This window comes from Sceloporus occidentalis, unplaced genomic scaffold (assembly GCF_023333645.1).
Source record: "Sceloporus occidentalis isolate IW3139 unplaced genomic scaffold, rSceOcc1.0.p SCAF_6, whole genome shotgun sequence".
Lineage (NCBI taxonomy): Eukaryota > Metazoa > Chordata > Lepidosauria > Squamata > Phrynosomatidae > Sceloporus > Sceloporus occidentalis.
Window position 1 is genome coordinate 81,965,726 of NW_028316986.1, and position 24,624 is coordinate 81,990,349.

A 24,624-nucleotide genomic window follows, 5' to 3' on the forward strand; every position below is an offset into this window, starting at 1 on the left:
GGTTAGGAGAATAAGAAAGACAACACGTTTTAGTCTTTGCCCTGATAACTACTCCAGTCTGTAGGCAGATTATTGACAGTAGCAGACTTACTAGCCTAACATGTCTCAGGTGAATTCAAAGATATAGTCGTGTTAGCCTGGAATATCAGTATGCAAAGGGATCTTGCTTCCTTTTCCAAGGAGGTAGGCTAAAGTCTATGAGAGTTCATGCTACTAGCTTCTTTCTTTCAGTTAGTCTCAACGGTGTTTCAAGATCCCTTTGTATACGTCTCAGGTTGTTATCGTTATTATGTGTCTTCAAGCTATTTCTAATTTATGAAACCCTAAGGCAGGAGTTTATTGACAAAACTTGTTCAGAGGGGTTTGTCAGTGGCATTGCTTGGAGTATTTGCCTTTGCCTGTCTCTTGAGTCTGAGAATGTGTGACTTGCTCAAGGTCACCCAGTGGGTTTCCAGGCCATGCAGGGATTTGGACACTGGTCTCCAGAGTTGTAGTCCAGCTGTCAAACCACCTCACAACACAATCCTGCCTCTGTTATCATATGCATGTTAACCTGAGAGTGAGCAACATCAAACTCAGTGGCATTGCTTGGAGTATTGCTTCATGAACATTTAACTTTAGCAGAGCCTGGAAAAATTGCTTTTTTGCACTAAAGCTGCCTGTGTCCCCTATCAGTATGGCCAAAAAAACAATTTTTCCAAGCTTTGGGATTTTAGAGCAATTAATGCGAAGTATGTTTTCTATTACCAGTGGTGTGAGTGTAAAAACTAACATGCTTAATTCACCTTTTGTCTTTCTAGTCTGTTAACACCACTCAGACACGCACAGAAACTATTCAAAAGACACAAAGGGACCTTCTGTGTCATGTGCAAAAATGCTCTTAAGAACATTTTATCTCCCACTTCATTTCTTCTTTCTACAAGTCAGGCAACAATACTCAACTATTTATCCTTGTGTCTAGTCCCTGCACCCCCTCTACACCCACTCTTCCCTTCACCACTAATCACAGAAACCCAGAGGGGAAAGGAGGAAAAGACTAATTCATTCCGTCATATTGTTGATCTGTACTGACCACCCCTCAACCCATTTGGTGAATAACCTTTGACATTTCCCTTCCCTTTCCCCTTTCTCCTGATAATCCAGTCTTCTTGTCAGAATTTACACTTGAGTTGCTGTTTTGAATTTGGCACAGGTTGGGTGAGCAAGATGCTTTCCCTGTTCCTTGATTCTGTTGAGCTTGGGCCTGCTTTCCCACCCCTTCCTCACATGGATTTATATCATTGTTGAATGGCTTGGTGAGTAGCAGCAATAGTCAAAACTTGATGTGGAGACTATTTTTTCTCTTTTCTCTAGTATTGTGTCTCCTCAAAATAATGTCAATAGGGCAGGGGGAGAGAGATAGGGAGAGGATATCCCTGAGGAAAAGGATACGGGATGGCTAAGGAGAAACCATTGTGTAAGTGATCGCAAGTGAATGACTATGCTGGTTGTCAAACTGCTGCGAACAAAATGCCCAAAGGCAAGGGAGGGATTAATCAAAAACATGGTGAAAAAGACGCACAGGTTCACATTGATAAGGCCCAGTACAAACAGATGAGGTTGACGGTTCTCTATGCAAATAACAACCTGCTTTGCCAGCCCCCTTTTTACCCTGCCTGAGCCCCCAGCTGTTCCCATGTCCTTAACATATGTTGAAGGCAATATATTGTATACTGATTTTGCAGCCAATCTTTCCAAAGGATGCTGAGCTTGGTACTACCAAGGCTGGAATAAAGTTAGGAGGGGGGAAATCAAACAACAAAGGAATGCTGGAAGATGGAACTGTGGAACTGAGCACAAAGTTAATGCAGTGTAATGGGTTTAAATCTCAATTACTGTTAGCCTTAATCTGGTGTAACCATTCTACCTGCAATGTGGTAATACTGTAATTAGTTTATTGCATGGACAAAAAAACTGATTGCATCCCAACGGGATGCAGCCAGGTTGCGAGGTGCAGGTGGGAATTATCCTTGTAATTCCTTGCCAATTCTGCAGAGTGAGCACAGCCCGGCTGCATCCCAGGTCCCAGGCATACTTCGGAGTTGCTTTTCAAAGCTGGGAGCTTTCTGACTTTGAAAAGCAGTCTCTGAAGCACCAATGATGATGTGGCCAAAGTAGGACAGCCTCAATTTGGTGATCTTGGCTTCCAGAAGGAGTCCAGGCTTGATCTGTTCAAGGACACGTTGTCTTTTGTCTGTCCATGGTATCCTTAGTATTCTTCTCCAACATCACATCTCAAATAACTTTATTTTCTTCCTATCTGCTTTAACATTAACAACCTAAGATATGCAGACGACACAGTACTACTGACAGAAACCAACAAGGACCTGCAGCAATTACTGAAGAAGATCAAGGAGGAAAGTGCCAAGGTAGGCTTAGTGCTGAACACAAGAAAAACAAAAATAATGACCATGGAATATCTGCAAGAATTCATCTTATATAATGAAAAAAATGTAATAGTCAGAGTTCCCATACCTTGGATTAAATATTGACCAGAACAGAGACTGAAGTCAATTAATCAGAAGAATAATAGGACTAGGAAGGGCAGTTGTGAAAGAACTGGACAAGATCATAAAGTGCAAAGATATAGCTCTGATCACTAAAATGAGGATAGTCCAATCCATTGTATTTCCCGTCACCATGTACAGATGTAAGAGCTGGACAGTGAAGAAAGCCGACAGAAAGAAAAGCAATTCATTTGAGTTGAGGTGCTGGAGATGGATACTGAGGATACCATGAAGACAAATAAATGGGTACTAGAACAGATCAAGCCAGAATTCTCCTTGGAAGATATTGAGAATGTCATATTTTGACTGCATCATGAGAAGATATAATTCATTAGAAAAGACAATGATGCTGAGAAGAGTAGAAGGCCGTAGAAAGAGAGGAAGTGCACACGCTAGATGGTTAGATTCAGTCAGGGAGGTCATGAGCCTGAAGCTGCAGGGCTTGAGCAGAGCAGAGCAGTGGACTACAGGGAATCTTTGTGATGTCTCATCCACAGAGTCACCATGATTTGAGGTCGATTTGAGGGCAGTTATCCAACACAGGGAGAGGCGGGTTATAAATAAATAGTATTATTATTTATTAACAACAAACAACAACAAAGTTTAATTTCCTCCCTCTTGCAATTCCTCCTGATTACTCCTTTCACCCTTTCCAGATTGTGAAAACAATTGCTGAAGTCCTACATCACAGGCTGAGATGTATAACTTTATGATAATGGAGTTACTTCACTAGCACTATAAATATTGGAGAATTTCAATAATATGCAATGGGACACCATGTAAAAATTCCCTTATGCAATAGAGACTCCCACTGCATATCAGGCCACTATGCAAGATGTCCCATTGCTAAATGAGGGCTCCAACCATGTAACAGGGCAGTGTAAAAGGTGGCAAATTTTTTTCCAGCTAGGCACAGGACACCTATGATTTTCCATTGCTCTGCAATCTAGATTACCAGTGTCATTGCTCCCACTTCATACATTGTCACTTTGCAAGGCCAGCCTTTCCTGCAAAGTGGCATACTATCACACTTCACGACATTGCAAAACATGCACACTGCTTTCTGTGCTTGTGCAATTGTCCTGATGGCCAGCTATGACTGTGGTCCTCTTCTTGCAACATGACTGAGCACAATCCCACTATTCTAAATTGTTCAGTATTAATCTGGTTCAAAGTGTTGCAGATTCCCAATAGGATGCTAGCTATGTTTTCAGTATATGAATTCTTCATAGAGGTACATAATTTTAATATTTCAGTATACATTGGTCACAAATGGGTTGAGGGATGAAGACTGATATTAGTAAATGATATACATAGTCATAATCATAGTAATGTATCGCTTGTGACCAAAGATCATTGTAAAGCAGGTATCACCTCCACCACCACCATCATGAAACAAAATAAAAACAGAGGCGCATTACAGACCGCCCCTTTGGGGCAGCCTGTAGGCGCTCCTTTCCCCGGTGTATCAGGGCCTCAGCTGCCACAATGGCAGCCTCCGAGGCCCCAATCTGCTGCTTTCCGCGGCCTGGAAAGGGGTGTCCTTGGGGCTTGGCCCCTTTCTCCTCTGTGTCGCTGGGCACAGCCATGTAGAGGCTGCGCCCAGCGACGCAAACCTGGAAGGAGCTCCGAAACGGAGCTTCTTCCGGGGCTGCAGAAAGGGCGCTCTATGCACCCTCGCGCGGCCCCACTATGTCACAACCGCACCGCCCTGTTTAGAGGCAGCGCGGTCGTAATGGTGGCGGCTGTGTGGAATTGCCGCCACCATTTTGTGTGCGCTCCACGCGTGCTGAGGTTGGGGGCATCTGGAAAGGATACCCCTTTCTAACCCTAGCACACGTGGAGCGCGCACTTTTAGGCCCGTCTGTAACGGGCCAGAGATTACAGTCAGCCCTCCTTATCCACAGATTTTTTATCCACGGATTCAAGCATTCACTGCTTGAAAATACTTTAAAAATATACACATTCCCATAGGCAAAACTTGATTTTGCCTTTTTATATAAGGGATGCCATTTTACTTGCCATTTTATTTAATGGGACTTGAGCATCCACGGGGTTTGGTATCCATGGTGGGTCCAGGAACCAAAGCCCAGCAGATACCAAAGGCCCACTGTATATGTGAGATATATACATATAAGCTACATATATAATATAAAACTTTACAAATTTTGACTTCCACAGCTCTAAAAACATCAGCCATTCAGGGTACTTTAGAACAAACCCACAAAGTACAGCCAGCATAATATTATGGTTTGATTGTTGGACAACAACTCTGGAAACCAGGGTTCGAATCCCTGCTCAGCCATGGAAATCCACTGGGTGACCTTGGGCAAATCACACTCTCTCAGGCTCAGAAGAAGGCAAGGGCAAACCTCCTCTGAACAAATCTTGCCAAGAAAACCCTATGATGGGGTCACCTTAGGGTTGCCATAATTCAGAAACAACCTGAAGTACACCACAACCACCACCGTGAGATAAAATAGTTTAGAATATACAATTCAGTTGGTAGATTCCACAAAGTTGTCTCAAATCCTCCTTGTTGCAAGGGCAAAGCAGGCTACATTATAAGAGACCCTATTGTTAGTGTTCCTCAGTAAAAATACCAACCAGAATCCTGTATCAGAGTTGTATCTCCATAAGTAGACTTATATATGTAGGAATTAGAAATGGGCAGTTTTGTAACATCCATATCCAATAGAGGTCTACTGTTACTTTCTTAAGTAGCAGAGCTGGCAAAGTGCCTAATGTGTATCACACACTGATGTGTATCACAAAATAATGCACATTGCACACCAATGCTCATTAGTCCTTCAGGCACTCTTGTCAGTATCCCAGTATGCATTTTCACAATTTACTAACAGGATTTCTTAATGCCTCTGCTACTTAGCTAAGTATACATAAAGTTATGTTAAGTATCTTATCAAATATCTTATCAAATGATAAGACATAAACCTCTCTTGGGGAATTATACAATGAGCAAGTAAAAGGATACAACAGTTCCTCCTAAGTGCCCACATGGGGTGGCCCAATGTATAGATGGCAGTCCTCTACTTAAAGGACTCTCAGAGGATAGTCCTCTATGTGAAGATGTCCTTAGTTTGAAAAGCTGGCTTTCAACTCCAATCACAATATAAGAACATTGTTGAAAGTGCCTATCAACAGCAACTGAGCAGCTGACTGAGCAGACACTGAGCTCAGCTGCTCTTTTCTTCTCTTTGTGGTGATACATGACTAGCCTTCCTATGCTCAAAGCAATTGATATAACAAGTGCTTCACCACTAAAGCATCAATTGGAAAACATAATGTACATATAATTATCTAATATTGTCTCTCAAGCAAAGAGTCACCTCACATTAATTCAGGAAAAAATGCAAATATATATTGGGGGGTTGTTTACAAAAGTTAAATCCTTTCCCCTTTTCCCAAAATCCATCAGATCAGCAAATAATAATCCCAAAGCATGGAGTGTGAAAAGTCTAGGCTTTTAGGGTCAATACAGTTGTGGCAAGTGAGAGACCTTATACAAAAAAAAACTGTCCCATTCCAAAATATTTTTTTAGTAACAGCCTAATCATCTGTTTTGGTCTACTTTTGCAAAAGCTGATTAAGTGTAAAGTATGCACAGCCAGTGGTTAATAATGGTCTCAGATGCCATCAGATATATATTTTATATACTGTTTATAAACTGTTATATACTGTTTTATATACTTTATTTGGTACAAATAATTTGTTATGGAAGTTCTATTGAACGCTCATGAAAGATGAAAAACAGAACTCGCGCAATTGCTAATAGCTAGCAATTATTGTAATTAAGTGTTGTTATGGCTGCTTTTGTAGTGTCATCTTCTGAAGATGTTAACTGAATTGCCTTTCAACATTTCACTTAAGTGAAATGAAATGACAAGTACAGTGTAATTTGTGTGCTCTAAGACAAGAATCAACAACCATGTTTATTCTAGGATATTTTCTTGTGGAGACCCTGAATGCTGGGAGTATTAAGGGAGTATTAATTTTTGTTCATAGTGACTGTATCAAGAAGTGTGATCTTTATGGGACATCATAGGGCTAACTGAAACTTTCCATTCAGTTCTAACATTTTCAAGCTCTTACATTTAAAACAAAGTCCTTCAGGGAGAGGATGACTTTGGGAAGACCAAATAGTAGACATTTTTACAACATAAGTCCAACTTGTCTCTACAGTGTTATCTCTATGTTTAGCCCTCTGCACCCTTCCTCAATGTCAATATCAAATTGACATCAATGGGATGTTTAAAATGTAGCCACAAGGGTGCCCCAGCAGGGACGTAGCCAAGGGGGGGGGGGTTCTTGGGGTCTGGACCCCCCCTTCTGTTAAAAAAATGAATGGTGTGTGCTGCTGCGCCACCGCACCCAAGCCCCAATATAATGGTGGCACTTAGTCTGGACCCCCCCCCCTTCCTAAAATCCTGGCTACGACCCTGGCTCCAGTGTGGGAAATTGCCTTGCCCTATAAGGAATTCCGGTAAATACAGCATGGGGGCGCTCCAGAGCACATAGACAAGATAGACCGAGTGACATCTTAATCTGCATAATCCCTACACTGATAGGAGTGATGGTGGGCAATAAACCTGGTGCTTACACATGAACAGAAAACACTGATTGTCCAGCCATTCTCAATTTTCTTTCTCATTCTTCCCTCCTGGAAATCCTTTCATGTCCCAAAACCTGTCCCAGCATATGTTTCACCCTATAAATATGTCTGCCAAATCCACCCTACACCCTAGTGGAGGGATTGTGAGTTTTTTCATAGTTGACTTGAGCATCTAGAAGAGCAGTATGCTGACTGTATTAGAGGCCAGCATTTTTCTAGTGGCTTCTTTTTTTCTGGATCATTTTCTGATTTGCAAATCATTCCTTCTCCCTGATCTTTTACCTTTATAAACTTCTTGTAGCATCTATTAGCATATATCTGTTGTTGTTATGTGCCTTCAAGTCATTTCTGCCCCTAAGGTGTTTGTTTGTTTGCAAGATATGTTTAGAGGAGGTTTGCCATTGCCTTCCCCTGAGGCTGAGAGCATGTGCTTGCCCAAGGCCATATGTATAGCATTACAGTACTCATAACAGGTGCAACAGGTGCATCTGTACTACTGTAAAATGATTTACTTATGAACTGTGCTTTATCATAATGTCCACATGAAATGAATATCCTGCATGGGAGATTGAATTTTCCCCCCTCCCCATTATTATCCAAACTTCTGGCTAAGCTCAAAACTCCTACAAGCTTTTTCAGTTTAAGATGGAAATTCAGCAGTGGAGGTTTGAGTCATGTGTGTAAAAGTAAAGAATAAACTGTTCCCCCATTAAAAGCCTGATTTCCCTGAGTTCACCACTTAGTTCACATGAAGTACACTTGCTTTTTCAACACTGTCATTATTGTGGTTTCAGTAATGTTGGAGAAGACTGGAAGTAAATTTTGTATGGGAAGCATTTTCCTTCTTCAACAGCATGCAAAAATACCAAAATGAAATAGAACCAATTCCTTTCTTTTTCCCTGCAAAAACATTTTGGCTGATCTCACAGTGATTTCTCTTCCGACCCCACATATGTGGGAAGAATGTTACTTCATAATACCTTCCAGATTATTCCTCTGGAAATCAGTCAGTCTTAAATGATCTCCACCCACTGGCACACAATGATCTGTAAATTTGTTTCCTTCCTGTATGAGACCTAATATTTACTGCTTGGACTGCTCTGTCTTAAATTCTTGCTTGGCTTTCTTGAATATCAACCAGACAGCAACCAATTATTCCTGTAGCTTCCCTCCATAAAGTACTCAGGCTAGTCCTATAGTATCTGTTTAACTGAATTCATAGGCACCTAATTCTAATATGCCTCGCCCATTCAGCTGAAGCCTAAACTGGGCTGCTTCAGACTTGTTCTGGTACTTTCCAGAAGTGCAACTGAAGCAAGGTCTGCATAATACCTCATTATTGATATAGGCTTTGGAAACACATACCATTTGTTGTGGGGAAGAACAAGTCTGATCTCTGAAAACAATGAAGAGGGGGAAGAGAGAAATGATTAGTGACTGACAGTGGAGGGATTGTGAGTTTCATACAACTATTCTCTTTTTTATTTAGCTGGTTTGAGCATCTAGAAGAGCAGTATGCTGATTGTATCAGAGGTAAGCATTTTTCTTTGTTTGTTTTTGGGTAGCTTCTTTTTTCTAAATTGTTTTCTATTTCACAAATTGTTCCTTCACCTTCATCTTTTACCCACATTGCAATTTTTTTTTAAAAAAATGCCTTCTGGCATGATCCTTGCTGCTCTTTCCTGTCCTAGAATATACTGTATGTCTTTCTCTCCAATTTTATTAATGCTGGTTAATCTCCCTATCCTGACTTAAGGGGAAAAAAAACATTTATTTGTTTGTTTTTGTTTGTTTGTGTAAGTAAGTTAGCATCATCATCAATTACCCTGCAGCATTTTTCCAGCAGTATACACAAAGCAGAACTCTGCAAAACTTCCTTGCACATTTTCAATACTAGTTTTAATTTGTTTGTTTTTTTCCTTTTATTTTCCTGTATGTGTGTGTGTTTATTGTCAGTCTGTTTTCTCTGTGTAGCTACTGATTTTTTGTTGAGTGAAGTATATTATTAGCCAGCTGACCCTTTTTCTTCAGGATCTTCTGAACTGCACCTTCAGTTTACAATATATAAAAACATTTGCATTGATCATAAAAATGCCAGTTAAGCAGCCTGAAAATTTTTAATTGGGTGTCTCTTGATAAATGCATGGAGCAGCTGCCCCATCTGCTTTGGGGAATTGTTTCTTGATTCCCAAGTGAGCTGGCCAGAGTTCCTCAAGCATCTGTCTTGTTCCAATCAAAAGGGGTCTACTTTCAGACAACACAAAATTTCCCTGAATACATCTGTTGTTTCTTGTCTAGATAGCTGCTTTGGGGCCTACTTTTGTGTGACTAAGAAACATCAGTGAGCCTCTCAGCTTTTCTTGCACTCATGAAATCCAGGGGACAATGAGTTTTGGAAATTGTATTACTATTGCTTTTGGGGGCCCTGTCTGCTTAAGCTTTCCATCCCCTCTGCAAGCTCAACCATGCTTGTATAGAGAGTGATTAAGTGTGAAATTGGCCTAAGCAGCTGTTTTCAGCTAAGAGCACCTCTGAACCTCCCACTGTTGTAAAAAGCAGAAGGAGCCACAAGGTCTTTCATTCAAAAGAACAATGTGGTGTGGCAGTAGCCAATGCCAGCATCCTTGGGCCTTTCCTTAATACCAGAAAGCAGCTGAGCATTCATATCTGGGTTTATGTTAGGCTTCCTGCTCCCTCAGTGTGGCCCAGGATGCCTTCTTTTCAACAACCTTAGAAAAAGCAGCAACCCTCAGATATATTGCAGATTAATGTACAGAGCTTAGGCCCGTTACAGACTGCCCAGAAGGGGAGGTCTGAAGCCGCTGCCGGTTGCAGCACGGAGGAGTCGCAGCAGCCAAACCGCATGACTCCTCCGCGCTGCAAATAAGGAGCGCGAAAATCACGCTCCTTCCAGCAACCCGGAATAGTGCCAAAGTGCCAAAGCACGCACTCGCGGCATCACTTCTGGGCTGCGACGTGTGGATGCAGAGCGTCTGCTACATAAAAATGGCGGCGGCCGTGTGGAATGGCCGCCGCCATTTGTTACAGACTTTGTCCGTAATAGAGTAAGGGGCATCTGGAAGAGACGCCCCTTTTTCAAAATGGGACGTCCTAAGGATGTCCCTTATGGCCGTGTGTAACGCGCCTTAGATAAGTCACTCCTTTAGACTATAGCTCCAAGGATCCTATGCATGATTAGTCACAATTCCCAGTGAGTTGTATAACATATAGTTATACACCAGCTATACATTATATAAAGTGTGACCCGGAGGGCCTCATTGTGTGACCCCTGACCCTTAAAACCTCAGACCCCCCCACCCCAAAAAATCTTTCAATTTATTTTTGTGATTATTTTTGGTCAAGCATGTGACAGTTTTGCATCCATGGCCTCCTAAGCTTCCTCCACTGGAACAATACAAACTACTTAGACAAGATGATGAGAAAATTGAAGACAGCCATTCCCAGGATATTAAACTAGACATTTTGACTTGGTTGGGCTTTAACAGCTCACTTTTTCACTCATAAAAACTGAATTTATGAGCAACTGACACCTAAACTAATAAGCATATGCATGTTATTTCAAAAGTGCCACTGATTTCAAAGTGTAAACGCAGATATGATAGAATGTAGTGTTGCTTCTTTTGAATAGACATGGATAATAATGCACCTGGATTTGTGTGTTTTTCCTGTCCTAGAGCATTTCTATTAGCAATGACTGTGGTAGACATATATGTAAAATGGTGTCACTCACTTCCACATGAGTCATAGCTCAGCTGAGAGGAACCAAAATGACCAGCTTCCTTCCCATTGCCCACTAAAACATGCTGTCAGTCACATAGACTGACCGACTGTGTAAGATTTCTTCATGTGACTAATTGTATTGGTGGAAGTGTGAGTGGTCAGTATAAACAAATGACTTCACTATTTTCTTTTAAGGTTCTCCTTTTAAAGTTTCAACTTCTGAAAACCATCCACACTTTGTGATATCATAAACTTTGGGAATAAAAATGGAAGTCACTTACACCATAGTTTTAAATCTATTTTTAAAAATGTTATAATCTTTACTGATTGTAGATACAACACTAAGACACTTGTATTAAGCCATTGTGTTTTATACAAATCAGCTGATAGTTTTTAAATGGCCCTAATAATTTTTAAGTTTCTAGAATCACACTGGCAGAAGTTAGCAAAGAAATGACCAGCTTAGGCCCCATTCCAACTCACCTATTTGCGCTGGATGGAACTGGGCAGGTTTGGTTCCTCCCTCCTCCCGAATCCCACTGGAAGCAAGTGCCCACTAATAATTTACCTCAGTCAGGGTAATTTAACCCTGAATGCCACTGCAGCTCTTGCGGAGAGCTCACATTTGCAGAACCGGTTTAAAATGAAGGCGCCTTTGCTGTCAAACAAATTCAGTTACGCTTTCATCAAGGTGATGCCATTGGGCAATTGGAAGTGTGCTTCCCCCCCTCCATTTTTTTAAAAAAAAGCAGGTGGCAGTATGTGCATATTTTGTCAAATTTAAAAATTTTCAGGTGTGTGTGTGTGTGTTGTGTGTATTTGGGTCACTACATATTATGGATCTTCCCCTGCCTCCATTTTCAACCCCAAAATGCAATCTAATGCAATCTCTGCATCCTCCCTCCTTGCGACCCCAGAATGCAGGGAACCGTCTAATTAAAAAGATTGTATGTACAGCGCTGTGTAAATTTACAGCGCTTCATAAATAAAGGTTAATAATAATAATAATAATGCCTCATATACAATAATAATAATAATAATAATAATAATAATAATAATAATAAATTCCTCACACCAAATGGCATCTCTGCATCCTTTGCTTTCCCTCAGCCACCCCAGAATTTCTTACAGACACATACAGTAGCAAAAGCATTCTGTATTAATTTGCCAAATTGAAAGAGAAACATTTGTAACATTCTCATTGTAGCATTCCCATATAAAAAATAATTTAGAAAAAAAAGCCTATTGCAAAGTGCCATGCTGGGAGCAAGGAAATGAGCTACCTAGCTGTAGCAAAAAACATGCGCATAGTCTGTCAAAAATAAAATATAAAAAGAGAGAGAGAAAGCTGCCTGGTATGAGAGGGAAGATTGTTCCGTTCTGTGTCCTCCCTATGACCTAATTCCCTCCCCTGAACTTGACCCTTTGTCCCGCTCCTTCCTTCTCCTCCTCCTGCTCCGTTACCCTGATTGCCCTTCATTGGCCCCCTCCTTTCCCCCGGCTCCTTCATCCTCCTCCTTCTCCTTCTCCTGGCACCCTTTCTCCAAGGCTCTTCTCCTCCTGCTCCTCCTCCATCACCCCGATTCTCTTGGCATGGTACCCTTTCTCCAGTTCCACCCTCGGACCTCCCTCTGACCTAAATGCCTCCCCTGAACTGGCCCTGATCAGGATCGGGGCCAGGTTCATATTTGCTGGACCCATTTTTTCCCCAAGATACAGCTTTTATGCCACTTTCAAAAGACCCACGCTAAGGGGCATTTGCCCCTCAATGGGTGTGCAAGCCTTGGGTTCGCTTGTGGGAGATTCGGGGCGAATATGAACTTCCCCTGGTTAATCCAGGTTCTGATCCGGGGTAAAAGGTAGTCTGAATGGCCCCTTAGTTTTTTAAAATTCAAATATATTTGATATCCTTTCCTTTATACTAATAGCTCCTATTAACCACCAAGTCAAATATCTGCAGGAAAATTATATATTGCACTTTTTTTCTCTTCTTTAGGAGAGCCTGGAAAACATTCTTGTCCAAATCTACATTTGCATAATTTTATGATTTTGCATTTCAACAATTGCTTTATCTATGGCTGATAATTTTAATGTGGTTCTGCTATAAATCTAGAATTCTGGGGTGAAATCCAACATTTTTTGTCTAATGAAGGGATTGAAACTGTTGATATACATCATTCTTGCTTCTCTGCCATAGCTCCCTAAAACCTGCTAGAGAGGAGTCCCAATTTCATAGAGCCAATCTAAATTAATCCTCTGTCCTCCCATTTTTTCAGCTGCTATCAAAATGTACCAATTTCTCTCTCCTCCATCCACTTTCTCCCTTCATCCCCATCTTATTTCAGTTGGTGCAAACTGAGTTCAAAGTGCAAACTCAATTTAGCATTCAGCAGGAAAGAGAGACAGAATCTTCTTGCCTTTCCCAGTAGGCTCAGGCAAAAGCAAACTGCTGCAGTCTCTCCTACCTTGTGTATTCTTACTCATTAAAATAATTTACCATTTTGACCACTCTTTTATATTGCTTGGCCACAAGTATCATAGTTTTTGCCTCTGAAATTTTGGAGGATATTAAGATAAATGGCATGAGTAAGAAGGAATAGAAGAGATTCTCTTTGCAAGTAATGCTAGATGTCACCTTTAATAATAGTGTCGTCTCTGATATCTGCATTTCATGATGCATCATTTTCATAAACTCTAACTTGTGATTGTATTATTCAGCATAAGAACAATACACAGAGAAGACAGTAATTGCACTATGATGAACCCATGATGATAATAATAATAGTAAACTTTACAAGCTTTAAAAATTGTAGCGCAAAGTTTAAGAGGGAAAAAACCATGCACACATGATACATATGCAGGAGGTACTCTGTGCTAACAAGACAAACCTGTTCTTTGTTCTATTCTGCATCCTCTTTCCCCCAAAGGACATGTTTCCAGCCAATCAGGGAAAATGGAGACATAGTCCTTATTCATACACCACAGTCACTTGGGGGAAAATGTTAGAAAATACAAGGAAGGTCTAGTATTAACTCGTAGAGGAGGCTGGGGAGTTTATTAAAGCAGTTCCTCTGAAAGCTAAGAACACAAAAAACAAACAAACACTGCTTTCTTATCCAACAGTGCGCTCACCCCCTTGGTCTCCACTCTTCCTCCCCCCCCCCCTTTTTGAATTAAAAATCTTCCAAGAACATTCAGTCTCTGGGGATCTGTGGAGTAATTAAACATTTTGTGCACTGTTTCATCCCAAGCCAAACAGTTGGCATCTCACAAAACCTTCCCTTGCCAGTCTCTCCCTGGTGCCAAATAATATAAAATCCATCAACCTGAAGAAATGTAAAAACACTGAATTAGCCCTTGAGTTCCCAAGTAACCTAAGCATATTGGTGGTTTAAGGAGAGTTGTTGATATAGTAGCTGATAATAGCTGTGTTGTAGGCCACACAGACCTCATTTATTTGAAGTGGAGCCTCTCCTCAAGAGTACTTGAATCTGTCTGCCATTTATTATTATTTTTTTAACCTCATGGACGTGAACTGCTACAGACAGCATCCTCATCAAAGTCTCATCCTGTTGCAGCCAAATTGGCGTGACTTTATGTGCAACTGATATGCAAGGGTAAAATTTTGGGAGGCAGGAAAGTTACAAACAGCCCATGCCTTTTAAACAGAAAGTAAGCATCTGTGGATTGATCTCTAGGTGACTTGCAGTAGATCTGTGGCAGGTTTCTGCCATTTAATTATAGCGCATATATATGTGTGTGTGTGTGTGTGAGAATGCTGGGCAGGGTGGGTGGATGTAAGAGTTCTTTGAAAGAATCTGCCATCTGTAGTTAATACAGATGTAGTTCTATACAGTTGGCCCTCCACATTCACGGCTTTGACACTCACGGTTTTGATTACTTGCAAGGTCAAGGCAGTGTGCACACACACTCCTCCTCCTCCCTCCCAAGATTTTCCTCTTGGGAGGGGAAAAAAAAACCTTGAAGGGAGGGAGCATCCAGGAAGTGTGCATGCGCCAATCCCACGTCTTTCATGGTGGGATAACTGCCTTCCCAAAGCAGCTATCCCAACAGGAAAAGAGGAGGAAGATTGATCACCCCACATGCCTTTCCCAGTGGGATAGCTGCCCAGAGAAGACACCAATCCCACCGGGGAAGGTGCAGGGAACCAATTGAAGGGATGGGAGGGTGGGGAAGAAGAGGAGCACCTGCTCCTCTTCCCCCACCCAAACACCCACCCCTTTAACTGGCTTCTGCGTGAAGGGCTTATTCAAGTTTTTTTCCACATTTGCACGGGTCTTGTTCCCCTAACCCCTATGATGCAGAGGGCCGCCTGTATTTCTTTATGGAGATTATGCTACTATATGGTTTAAAGTGTGAAGCAGATAATTTTCTCCACCTCCTGAGTCACCATTTTGTGCCTGCTTCTGCTACACCGAGGGTTCATTCATAATACACAATTATATCACCATGGTGCCACTTTAACAATTATGATTCCATTTTATGGAATTCTAGGATTTGTAGTTTGGCAAGGCACTGGAGCTCTCTGGCTGAGAATGCCCTCCCTATACTGCAAACCACAGGATCCAATAGTATGAAACCATTGTCTTTGAAATGTAATTATAGTGCTGTAGTTGGGTAGTATGAAAGAGACTTACTGATGTTCAGTAAAAAGGGGAAAATAAGATGCTGCAAACATAGAAATTGTCCGCAGTTTCAAAGGAGTTTAAGACATCCTGGTTTCCAAGACCTGTATTAGATGTATCTTAGTCTGAAACGGTCTTCTTATGGAAGCTACAGCCTGAAACCCTATGCAAACAAAAGGGGGGTTGGATGTGGAATTCTGCAGAGATCCAGAAGCTCATTGGATATCTTGATTAGATTTAAAAGCATTGTTTTTTTGTGCCCAGAGAAACATGTAAATGCTCATCTGCTTGTGTCAGAATGTGGAACCAGTATCCAGGACAATCAACCAGTCAGTTTCATGAAGAATAAACCAGACTTTATTGATAGCTCCAAGATCAGCGATTCAACTCTATTCAGCGTTTAAGCTGAGACTAACCCCTCCCAGCAAAAGCAATACATAAAAACCCAGGTTTGTGTACTCCACCCCCAACCAAAAGCCCACGCAGCAAAATCCCCACCTTTTTCTCACCAACACTCATCCCCCATCGCTCCCCCCACAGCTTCTATCCCTCTCTGCTCTAAGCTTGCATTCCAAGCCTCTGAAAGAGGCCTTCAAGGACACTAGATAACAGCCACTTGGTACCACTCAGCTCCTACATAACTACATCTATACTAGCCATAGCAAAAGCATTCCAACCCCCATCATCCCCACACACATAAAACATATATCTGATAGAATACTACCAGGATTCTAAAAGCTTGCCATGTCAGCACCCAGCGACTTAAACCTTATAGGTTCCTTTGAATGGGCCATTCAAAAGTCATGAGTAGAAAAAGGGCTAATCCTAAAGCATTCCCAGCTCTCAGCCAGGACAACCCAGTCAGTCATTACCATATGTAATGCCCTCCCAAGGAACAGTTGGGGAGGCAGAGGCTGCACGTTAGACAAGACTTTGGGATCTCCTCCCACCTGCCCAGGAATAACATGCACTGCTAAAACAGCGCAGTGCTGGACGGAGGCTTGGACCTCCTTCCTACTTGGCTTCATAACATCGGTATATAAAATACATTTTGTATTTTATTAATTTTGCTGTGCTTTTGTATAACTGTTTTAATGATTTAACTATTTATTGTAATTGAGTGTTATTATGCAATGCTGGGAGATGTAAGGAGACAGTATTATGTTGTTATTATTTGTATTATGTATTTTTATTTTGTGTTGTAATGCCACCTTGATCCGTAGGGAGACATGGGGAATATAAATAAATCTTATTATTATTAATATTATTATTATTAAGTACCTTTGATGACACCTTCTGTTTTACATAGTTCACATAATAGTTTTATATAATAGTGCTACATAATAGTGCACAACACTTTTATATAAGGGAAACTCCTCTGAATTTTCTATTCAGCTACCCAAACCAAACATTTGCTCCCTTTGTGCTGATCTATCCTGTCTCCAGTCTGAGCAGTCATGTTAATAATAATAATATAATAATAAAATTTATTTGTATACCGCTATTCCAACATTAGATCATAGCAGTTAACAACAGTAATACAATAAAAAACATAATACATATGCCCAACAACAAATATCCCCATCCCCCCCCAAAAAAAACCATACTATACAGCACATCGTTAAAAACATTACTATTTACAAGACAACAAAATTAGCTGGATAGAAACAGTTGTGTATTGGGGGGAGAACAAGATGGAATTAGGACACATTAGGGAAAGCTTGTGGGAAAAGGAAGGTCTTGAGATTTTTCCTGAATAGATCTACAGAGGAGACAGAGCGGAGCTCTTCGGGAAGCGAGTTCCAAATCTGAGGGGCTGAGGTAGAAAATGCCCTTTGCGTGGACGAGACATATCTCGTCTTAGGAACCCTCAAAAAAATGCTGCCCGGTTGATCTGAGAGTGCGGGGTGGACTATATGGGGAGAGGCAGTCCTCCAAGTACCCTGGGCCCAAGCCATTTAATGCTTTATAGGTTAAAACCAACACCTTGTATTGTGCCCGGAAGCAAATAGGCAGCCAATGTAGATCTTGCAAAACTGGTGTTATATGGCTGGACCTGGAGGATCCAGTAACCAACCTTGCTGCCATATTCTGTACTAATTGAAGCTTCTGGGTTTGGCACAAGGGTTGCCCCATGTAGAGTGCATTGCAGAAATCTAATCGAGAGGTTACCAGAGCATATACCACCGTTTCAAGGTCCCCCCAGCCCAAGTAGGGTCGCAGCTGGAGTATCAGCCGAAGCTGGTAACAGGTGCTCCTGACCGTCGCATCCACCTGAGATGTAAGGTGGAGCGACAAATCCAGAAGCACACCCAGACTGCGAACTGAGTCCTTCAAGGGGAGCGTGACCCCGTTCAGGACAGGTGGACAAACCTCCTTCCCTGGGCCAGGGGAACCTATCACGAGCACTTCCGTTTTCTCTGGATTCAGGCTGTTTTCCCTCATCCAGCCCATTACCGACTCCAAGCAGGCATTAAGAGGAGAGATGCCATCTCTAGTCACTGCATCAGTCGGAGACACAGAGAAACATATTTGGGTGTCATCAGCATACTGATAACACTGCGCCCCGTGTCTCCGGATGATCTCTCTCAGCGGCTTCATGTAAATGTTAAATAGCATGGGGGACAAAATCACTCCCTGAGGGACACCAGATGTAAGGGCCCTCTTATCGGAGCGACAGTCCCCCAGCTGCACCATCTGGAATCTACCCGAGAGGTAGGAACGGAACTACTGGAGCGCAGTGCCCCCGATACCTAACTCCCTCAGGCTTTCAAGAAGGATACCATGGTTGATGGTATCGAAGGCCGCTGAGATGTCCAAAAGCACTAACAGGGACACACTACCCCTGTCCATGCCCAGATGGAGATCATCGACTAGGGCGACCATGGCAGTCTCAACTCCATAGCCCACCCGGAAGCCAGTTTGAAATGGGTCTAGAACATCCGTATCATCCAAGATCCCTTGAAGCTGGAAGGCAACTGCCCTCTCGATCACCTTCCCTAAAAAGGGCTGCAGCGAGACATGTTCTTTGTTCTCTTTGTTTTGAACTCTATAGCAGAGTTAGAGTTTGAATAATCAATGTTCTTTCTTTTTCACATGAGCATCTGTGTTTCAGTTCTGAGACTGATTGGTTTTTACCAATCAGTCTACATGATTAGCACAGCAGAATTTTCATAGCAGAATTCTTTGGCGCCCATCATATATTTCCCATGCCTTTTGCCTTCAAAGCAAGTGGAAATGTCTGGCTTTATTTCTGCATTTGTCCAGAGAGATCCACTGCCTTGTACATTTGGAGAAAAAGTTATATTCTCTGGGTGCAAAAATGCCCCACTGAGACTGGACCCAGGCTCCATGCCTAATACAGCACAGTCTGCCAGCTCCATTAAACTGTTCTAGTGTTTTGTAGGAGACTGTGATCTATGTGTGAGTTTTCAGCTCTGAGTTGAAGCCAAAGCACCGAGAAGTGGCTATCAAAAAGGCTAAGCTGAACAAACATTTCTTGGACATTACCAGAACATCACAAGAGAAACCCACCTGCAATGTTGTTACAGTGCTCCCTTGCTTTACACGGGGGATCCATTCCTGACTCCCCCGCATAAAGCAAATTCCGCACATGCTCAAGCCCCATTTAAATGAATGGGGCACATGCATGCAGTGGCACGGCGGCATACACACGCCATGCGTGCATGCCCCATTACCCCCAATGCACTGTGCCACCCTTTCCTCCCCACATGCTGTATGCTGAAAGCCGCGTAAAGTGCACCCACTTATGACACAGGCGCACTGTAGTCTAAATTTATGGCATCTTTTCATTTAAATCTATGGATTGCTTAAATGGCCACACACCATGTTGGGGAAATGTTGAGAACTTTGACCCCCTTCAAAATGCTATGCATTGATCCTTCTGGAAATGCTAAGGGTTCAGTTTCTTGTATATACCAATATATCTTGATTGACACATATCAAGGCACTAGTAGTACCAAAATAAGCTGGGAAAGTGAATTGAATATATTAATATCTGAATCTGAATGGGCTGCTATCTGGCCATCTCCTTTGTTGAAATCAAGATTAGCCCTGACCAGAGAGAATTTTTTAAAGCTGGTCCACAAATGGTACATGACTCCTATCAGACTATCACGGATGATAAAGTCCAATTCCCCTTTATGTTGGAGAGGATACCCAGTTCCAGCGAAATATAACCATATGTGGCTTGACTGCCCCAAAATTAATTTCTTTTAGCATGAAGTGCTCAATCAGATTGCTTTAATAACAAAACAAAAAATCAACTTCTGCCCAGCTCTTTTGTTACTTTCAATTTACACCAAGGGCAATACATTTTTAAAATACAGAACACTGATTATTTTTCTTTTGACGGCAGCTCGACTTGAAGTGGCCAAATCTTGGAAGACAGGACTTGTGTCCCTAGATAACTGGTGAAAAAGAGTCTGGGACCAATGGCTAAAGGAGAAGCTATTAGATAAAAGGAAATGTAATTTAAAACAACCAAACCAAGAACCCTTCTATGAAAAATGGCTTCCTTTTATTGATTTTGTTAATACAAATTTTATAATTGCCCACCCTCCAACTTGCCAGTGGTCACTATGGTCCAATCTATTTCAAACAACTTAAACTGTATGGCACGTTACAAACATGCCAAAGGGGCATGCTAAGGGCTGAGAAGAGCCATCCATTCCAACCTCCTGCCATGCAGGAAATCTAAATCAAAGCATCCCTGACAGATGGCCATCCAGCCTCTGTTTAAAGACCTCCAAGGAAGGAAATTCTACTACTCTCCAAGGGAGTTTGTTCCACTGTCGAACAGCCCTTACTGTCAGGAGGTTCCTCCTAATGTTGAGGTGGAATCTCTTTTCCTGGAGCTTGCATCCACTGTTCCAGGTCCTAGTCTCTAGAGCAGCAGAAAACAAGCTTGTTCCCTCCTCAATATGACATCCCTTCACATATTTAAACAGGGCTATCATATCATCTCTTAACCTTCTCTTCTCCAGGCTAAACATCCCCAGCTCCCTAAGGCGTTCCTCATAGCACATGGTTTCCAGACCCTTCACCATTTTGGTCACCCTCCTTTGGACACACTCCAGTTTCTCAACATCCTTTTTAAATTGTGGTGCCCAGAATTGGACACAATATTCCAGGTGGGGCAGAATGACCAGAGCAGAATAGAGTGGGACTATTACTTCCCTTGATCTAGACACTATACTATTGATGCAGCCTAAAATCACATTAGCCTTGTTTGCTGCTGCATCACACTGTTGGCTCATGTTCAATTTGTGGTCTACTTGGACTCCCAAATCCCTTCCACACATAGTTTCATTCATCCAGGTGTCACCCGTCCTATACCTGTTCATTTCATTTTTCCGACCTATGTGCAGTACCTTACATTTCTCTGTGTGGAAATTCATTTTGTTAGCTTTGGCCCAGCTTTCTAATCTATTGTCATTCTGAAGTTTGATCCTGTCCTCAGGAGTATTAGCTACTCCTAATTTGGTGTCATCTGCAAATTTGTTAAGTATACACCCAATTCTGTCATCCAAGTCACTGATAAAGATGTTGAACAGCACTGGGCCCAGGACAGAACCCTGTGGGACCCCACTGGTCACTTCTCTCCAGGATGAAAAAGAGCCATTATTGAGCACCCTTTGGCTTCGGCTGTTCATTTCATCCATAAATTAGATTATGCATCTGTATTTTATACAAGAGAATCAGTTTCCAGTAACATAATGAATACATGAAGCTAACACTGGATGTGTGTACATGATCCTTTCCAAAGTAGATGAAAATATATCTTATATCACTCTTGTTGTTGTTGTTGTTGTTGTGTGCCTTCAAGTCATTTTCAACTTATGGCAACCCTAAGGCAGGCCTATCATGGGGTTTTCTTGGCAAGATTTGTTCAGAAGATGTTTGCCATTGCCTTCCCTTGAGGCTGAAAGCATGTGACTTGTCCAAGGTCACCCAGTGAGTTTCATGGCCAAGCTGGGAATCTAACCCTCATCTGCAGAGTCGTAGTCCAACACTCAAACCACTACACCATGCCAGCTCCTTTACATCATTCTTACCTGTTGCAATTTGTTTTGTTGGCAGAAGTACATGTTGATTAGTATATGGCTTTATACAAATAATTTTAGAAATGTGTTGGTTACCTGGGTCTTTCTTTTCAACAGCTATCCTACATTTATTTGTTTCTCTTGCAGCTGGCACTGAATATTAGACCAGATTTCTGAAAAGCACTTCCTTCCTGCTGGGTGTTGGTCAACAACATGGCCAGGAATTTGACATTTATTTGGGAGCCACCCTGGATTGATGGCTACATCCTGTGTTGCTCATTTCACCAATATCATATACAGTTGACACTGTGATAAATTGTGCTTGAAAAGACACTATATTGTTTTGTGTTTGTTTTTCTGATATTAAAAGCTTATTGTCTTAATTTAAGGGTGGGAGGACAGGAGCCTCCCTCCCAGATAACACTAAGGCCCTGTACAGACCAGCCTAAAAGGCTGGCCTGGGGGCAGAGTCGGGGTGTAGTGTCCTGGCGCATGCTCAACTCCCCCCCAGGACACTTTGACAACACGCATCACTCCAGACGATGTGGGGCATCATGGTGCACCTCCGGCGCTGCATCCAAATGATGCAGCGCCGAAGGGGCACCATATAGCTGCACCACTGCAGCTTATGAACCCTCAGAAGGCTGGATTGGGCCATGGTGTGAGGGTGCCATGGCCCTGATTCAGCTGAAGAAGGGGCGGCTGAAGGCTGCCTCTAAGATTCCATTTAGAACTGGGCTGGGGAACCCTTTTCAGTTCAAGGGCTGATTTAGTTTGGGGCAGGTACATATTCTCCAACTGTACCAATTTGGCAAGGACAGTCCCATCTAATCCTTTGTCATCCCACTTTGTCAGCTGTATTTAAAATGTCCCAGTTTCACTCTCCTCCTCCCAGTTGTGTTTTCACTATTCAGTGGATTTTTGTTTGAATTTGCTAAATGGCCAACACAGCTACCCCTGCATGTTTTCTGGATTGTTAGATACCACATTGTAGCCGCAACGAGGGAACCCTGAAGACAGCCAGTGGACTGGAACCTTCAACCAAGGTAAAACAATTTTTCTTCTTCTTAAATTTGGACTGGATTGACATGTTTTACCTCTATACCTATCAAATTATTCCGGATGCAAAAAACATATAGGCTTCTTTATAAATCCATTGTCCTCTGCCTACAAAGAGGCATGTGGCCTCACAGGAATGGAGCCAGATTGGATTGCAAGAGAGGAGTCCGTGTTGAGATGTAAACGGACTGTAAATTTCCTGGACTCTGAAAATCTCCCACATGGCCAGGAGGAGGAGGAGCCTAATTGTAAAAGATGCCCTCCCCATACCATCTTAACCAAGGACAGAAACAACAGAATGCAGGCATCAAACTAGCATCTCCAATTTTACTCCTGTTTGATTTGGAACATCTTGCCTGATGAAGAAGCCAGTGGAACTTTGAAAGCTTGCAACAAGTTAGCCAATAAAGGTATCACTGGCGCATTACAGACTGCCTGAAAACGGCAGTCTGCTGGTGCCGCCGGTTGCTCTGCGAGGAAGTCGCAGCTTCTGTACCGTGCTGCTCCCTCGCAGAGCAAAAAGAAGCCCGAAAATGCTCCATCCCTTTCCATTTTCATGTGAATGCTAGCCTCTGCATTTGCACTGGGAAATAATCCAGTTTGACTTCACTTTAACCGTCCTGGCTCAGTGCTATGGAATTCTGGGAACTGTAGTGTCCTGAGACATTGAGTCTTCTCTGCCAGAGAGCTCTGGTGCCTCAGCAAACTAATAACATTATTATTATTATTATTATTATTATTATTATTATTTTAAAACAATAAATTAATAATATTATTTTAAAAATAAATTACTATTATTATTATTATTATGGGAGTTGGAGTTTGTTGTGGGGTCCTTGGCTTGAGGCTATGGAATTCTGGGAGTTCCATCTCTCCTTCCAGCCTCCTGTTTCTTTCCCTTCACATCTGTCACCTGGATCTACCCTCCATCCCTAGCCTCATGTGAACGATAGGGAATGTCATCTATCTCTAAATGCCTCTGCTTTATCCGAATGTATCACCTACCGGCAATATTATTATTATTATTATTATTATTATTATTATTATTATTATTATTTTGCAGTGAAAGAATTTTTTAATAATAATAATAATAATAATAATAATAATAAATTTCTTTGACTGCAAAATAGTGTAGAAACTGCAGTTCTCCTTGGAAGTAAATCCTGTCTCCACCTTGGCCCCCCTTTGGAGGACATCCTGCCCTCACCCCCAAAGAGTCCTTTAGAAACTTTACTAACCCCACTCTCTCTCTTTGCCCCCCTCTTTTCCCTTTCTCTGCCCCCGCGATCTCCCCCCTCCTCGCCAGCATGTCTCCTGTCCACGTTAAAACATGAATGCATTCATTCAGGGAGGAGCAACGGAAGCCAATGGGGCAAAATTGTAGCACGGCATCATGGGAAATTTGCAACCCGGGGGTTTTGCGGTGATGTACCAGAGCACAAGCAAAGTGTCATTCCACACCAGACCAATTCTCAGTGAATTCAAAGTGAGCTTGAATGCAAATCCTGTTAACTCACTTAGTTAGCGAACGCTCCAAAATGAGGAGCCAGTAAGGATTCAGTCCAGAAGCACTGCGGAAACGCCACGGGAGGAGCTCCCATTGAAAGGAACCAGGTGTGAAAATACATTAATGTTATAATGTGAATTCGCATCGCTCGATTCGCAGTTACCCTGGATCTGAGCTGGAAAAACCACGTTTGATAAACGCCGCTGGGTATGGGAGCAACAGTACTACTTTTAGAGGAGGTGGAACATGGAGGTTATGGGATTGTGTTATTTTAATTGTAAGATGAATAAATTTATTATTATTATTATTATTATTATTACTTTCATTTTAATTTTAAGAATTAATTATTAATGAATTAATTGGTTAAAGATTAATTTCCAAGAACTCATCCGAGCTCATCAGTTTTCCAAGGTTTAAGTGAATACATATT

General features: G+C 42.0%; 1 long non-coding RNA gene across 2 annotated transcripts; it reads left to right on the plus strand.

Moving 5' to 3' along the window:
• Positions 1-8,436: 8,436 nt before the first annotated feature.
• On the plus strand, positions 8,437-22,650 carry LOC149311006 (uncharacterized). 2 transcript variants are annotated; one of them, XR_016281601.1, is made up of 3 exons: positions 8,437-8,495; positions 8,666-8,709; positions 22,609-22,650. It is a non-coding gene; the product is annotated as an uncharacterized LOC149311006 (long non-coding RNA). The 2 variants fall into 2 exon arrangements; XR_016281600.1 differs by lacking the exon at positions 22,609-22,650 and adding an exon at positions 21,776-21,900.
• The last annotated feature ends 1,974 nt before the right edge of the window (positions 22,651-24,624 follow it).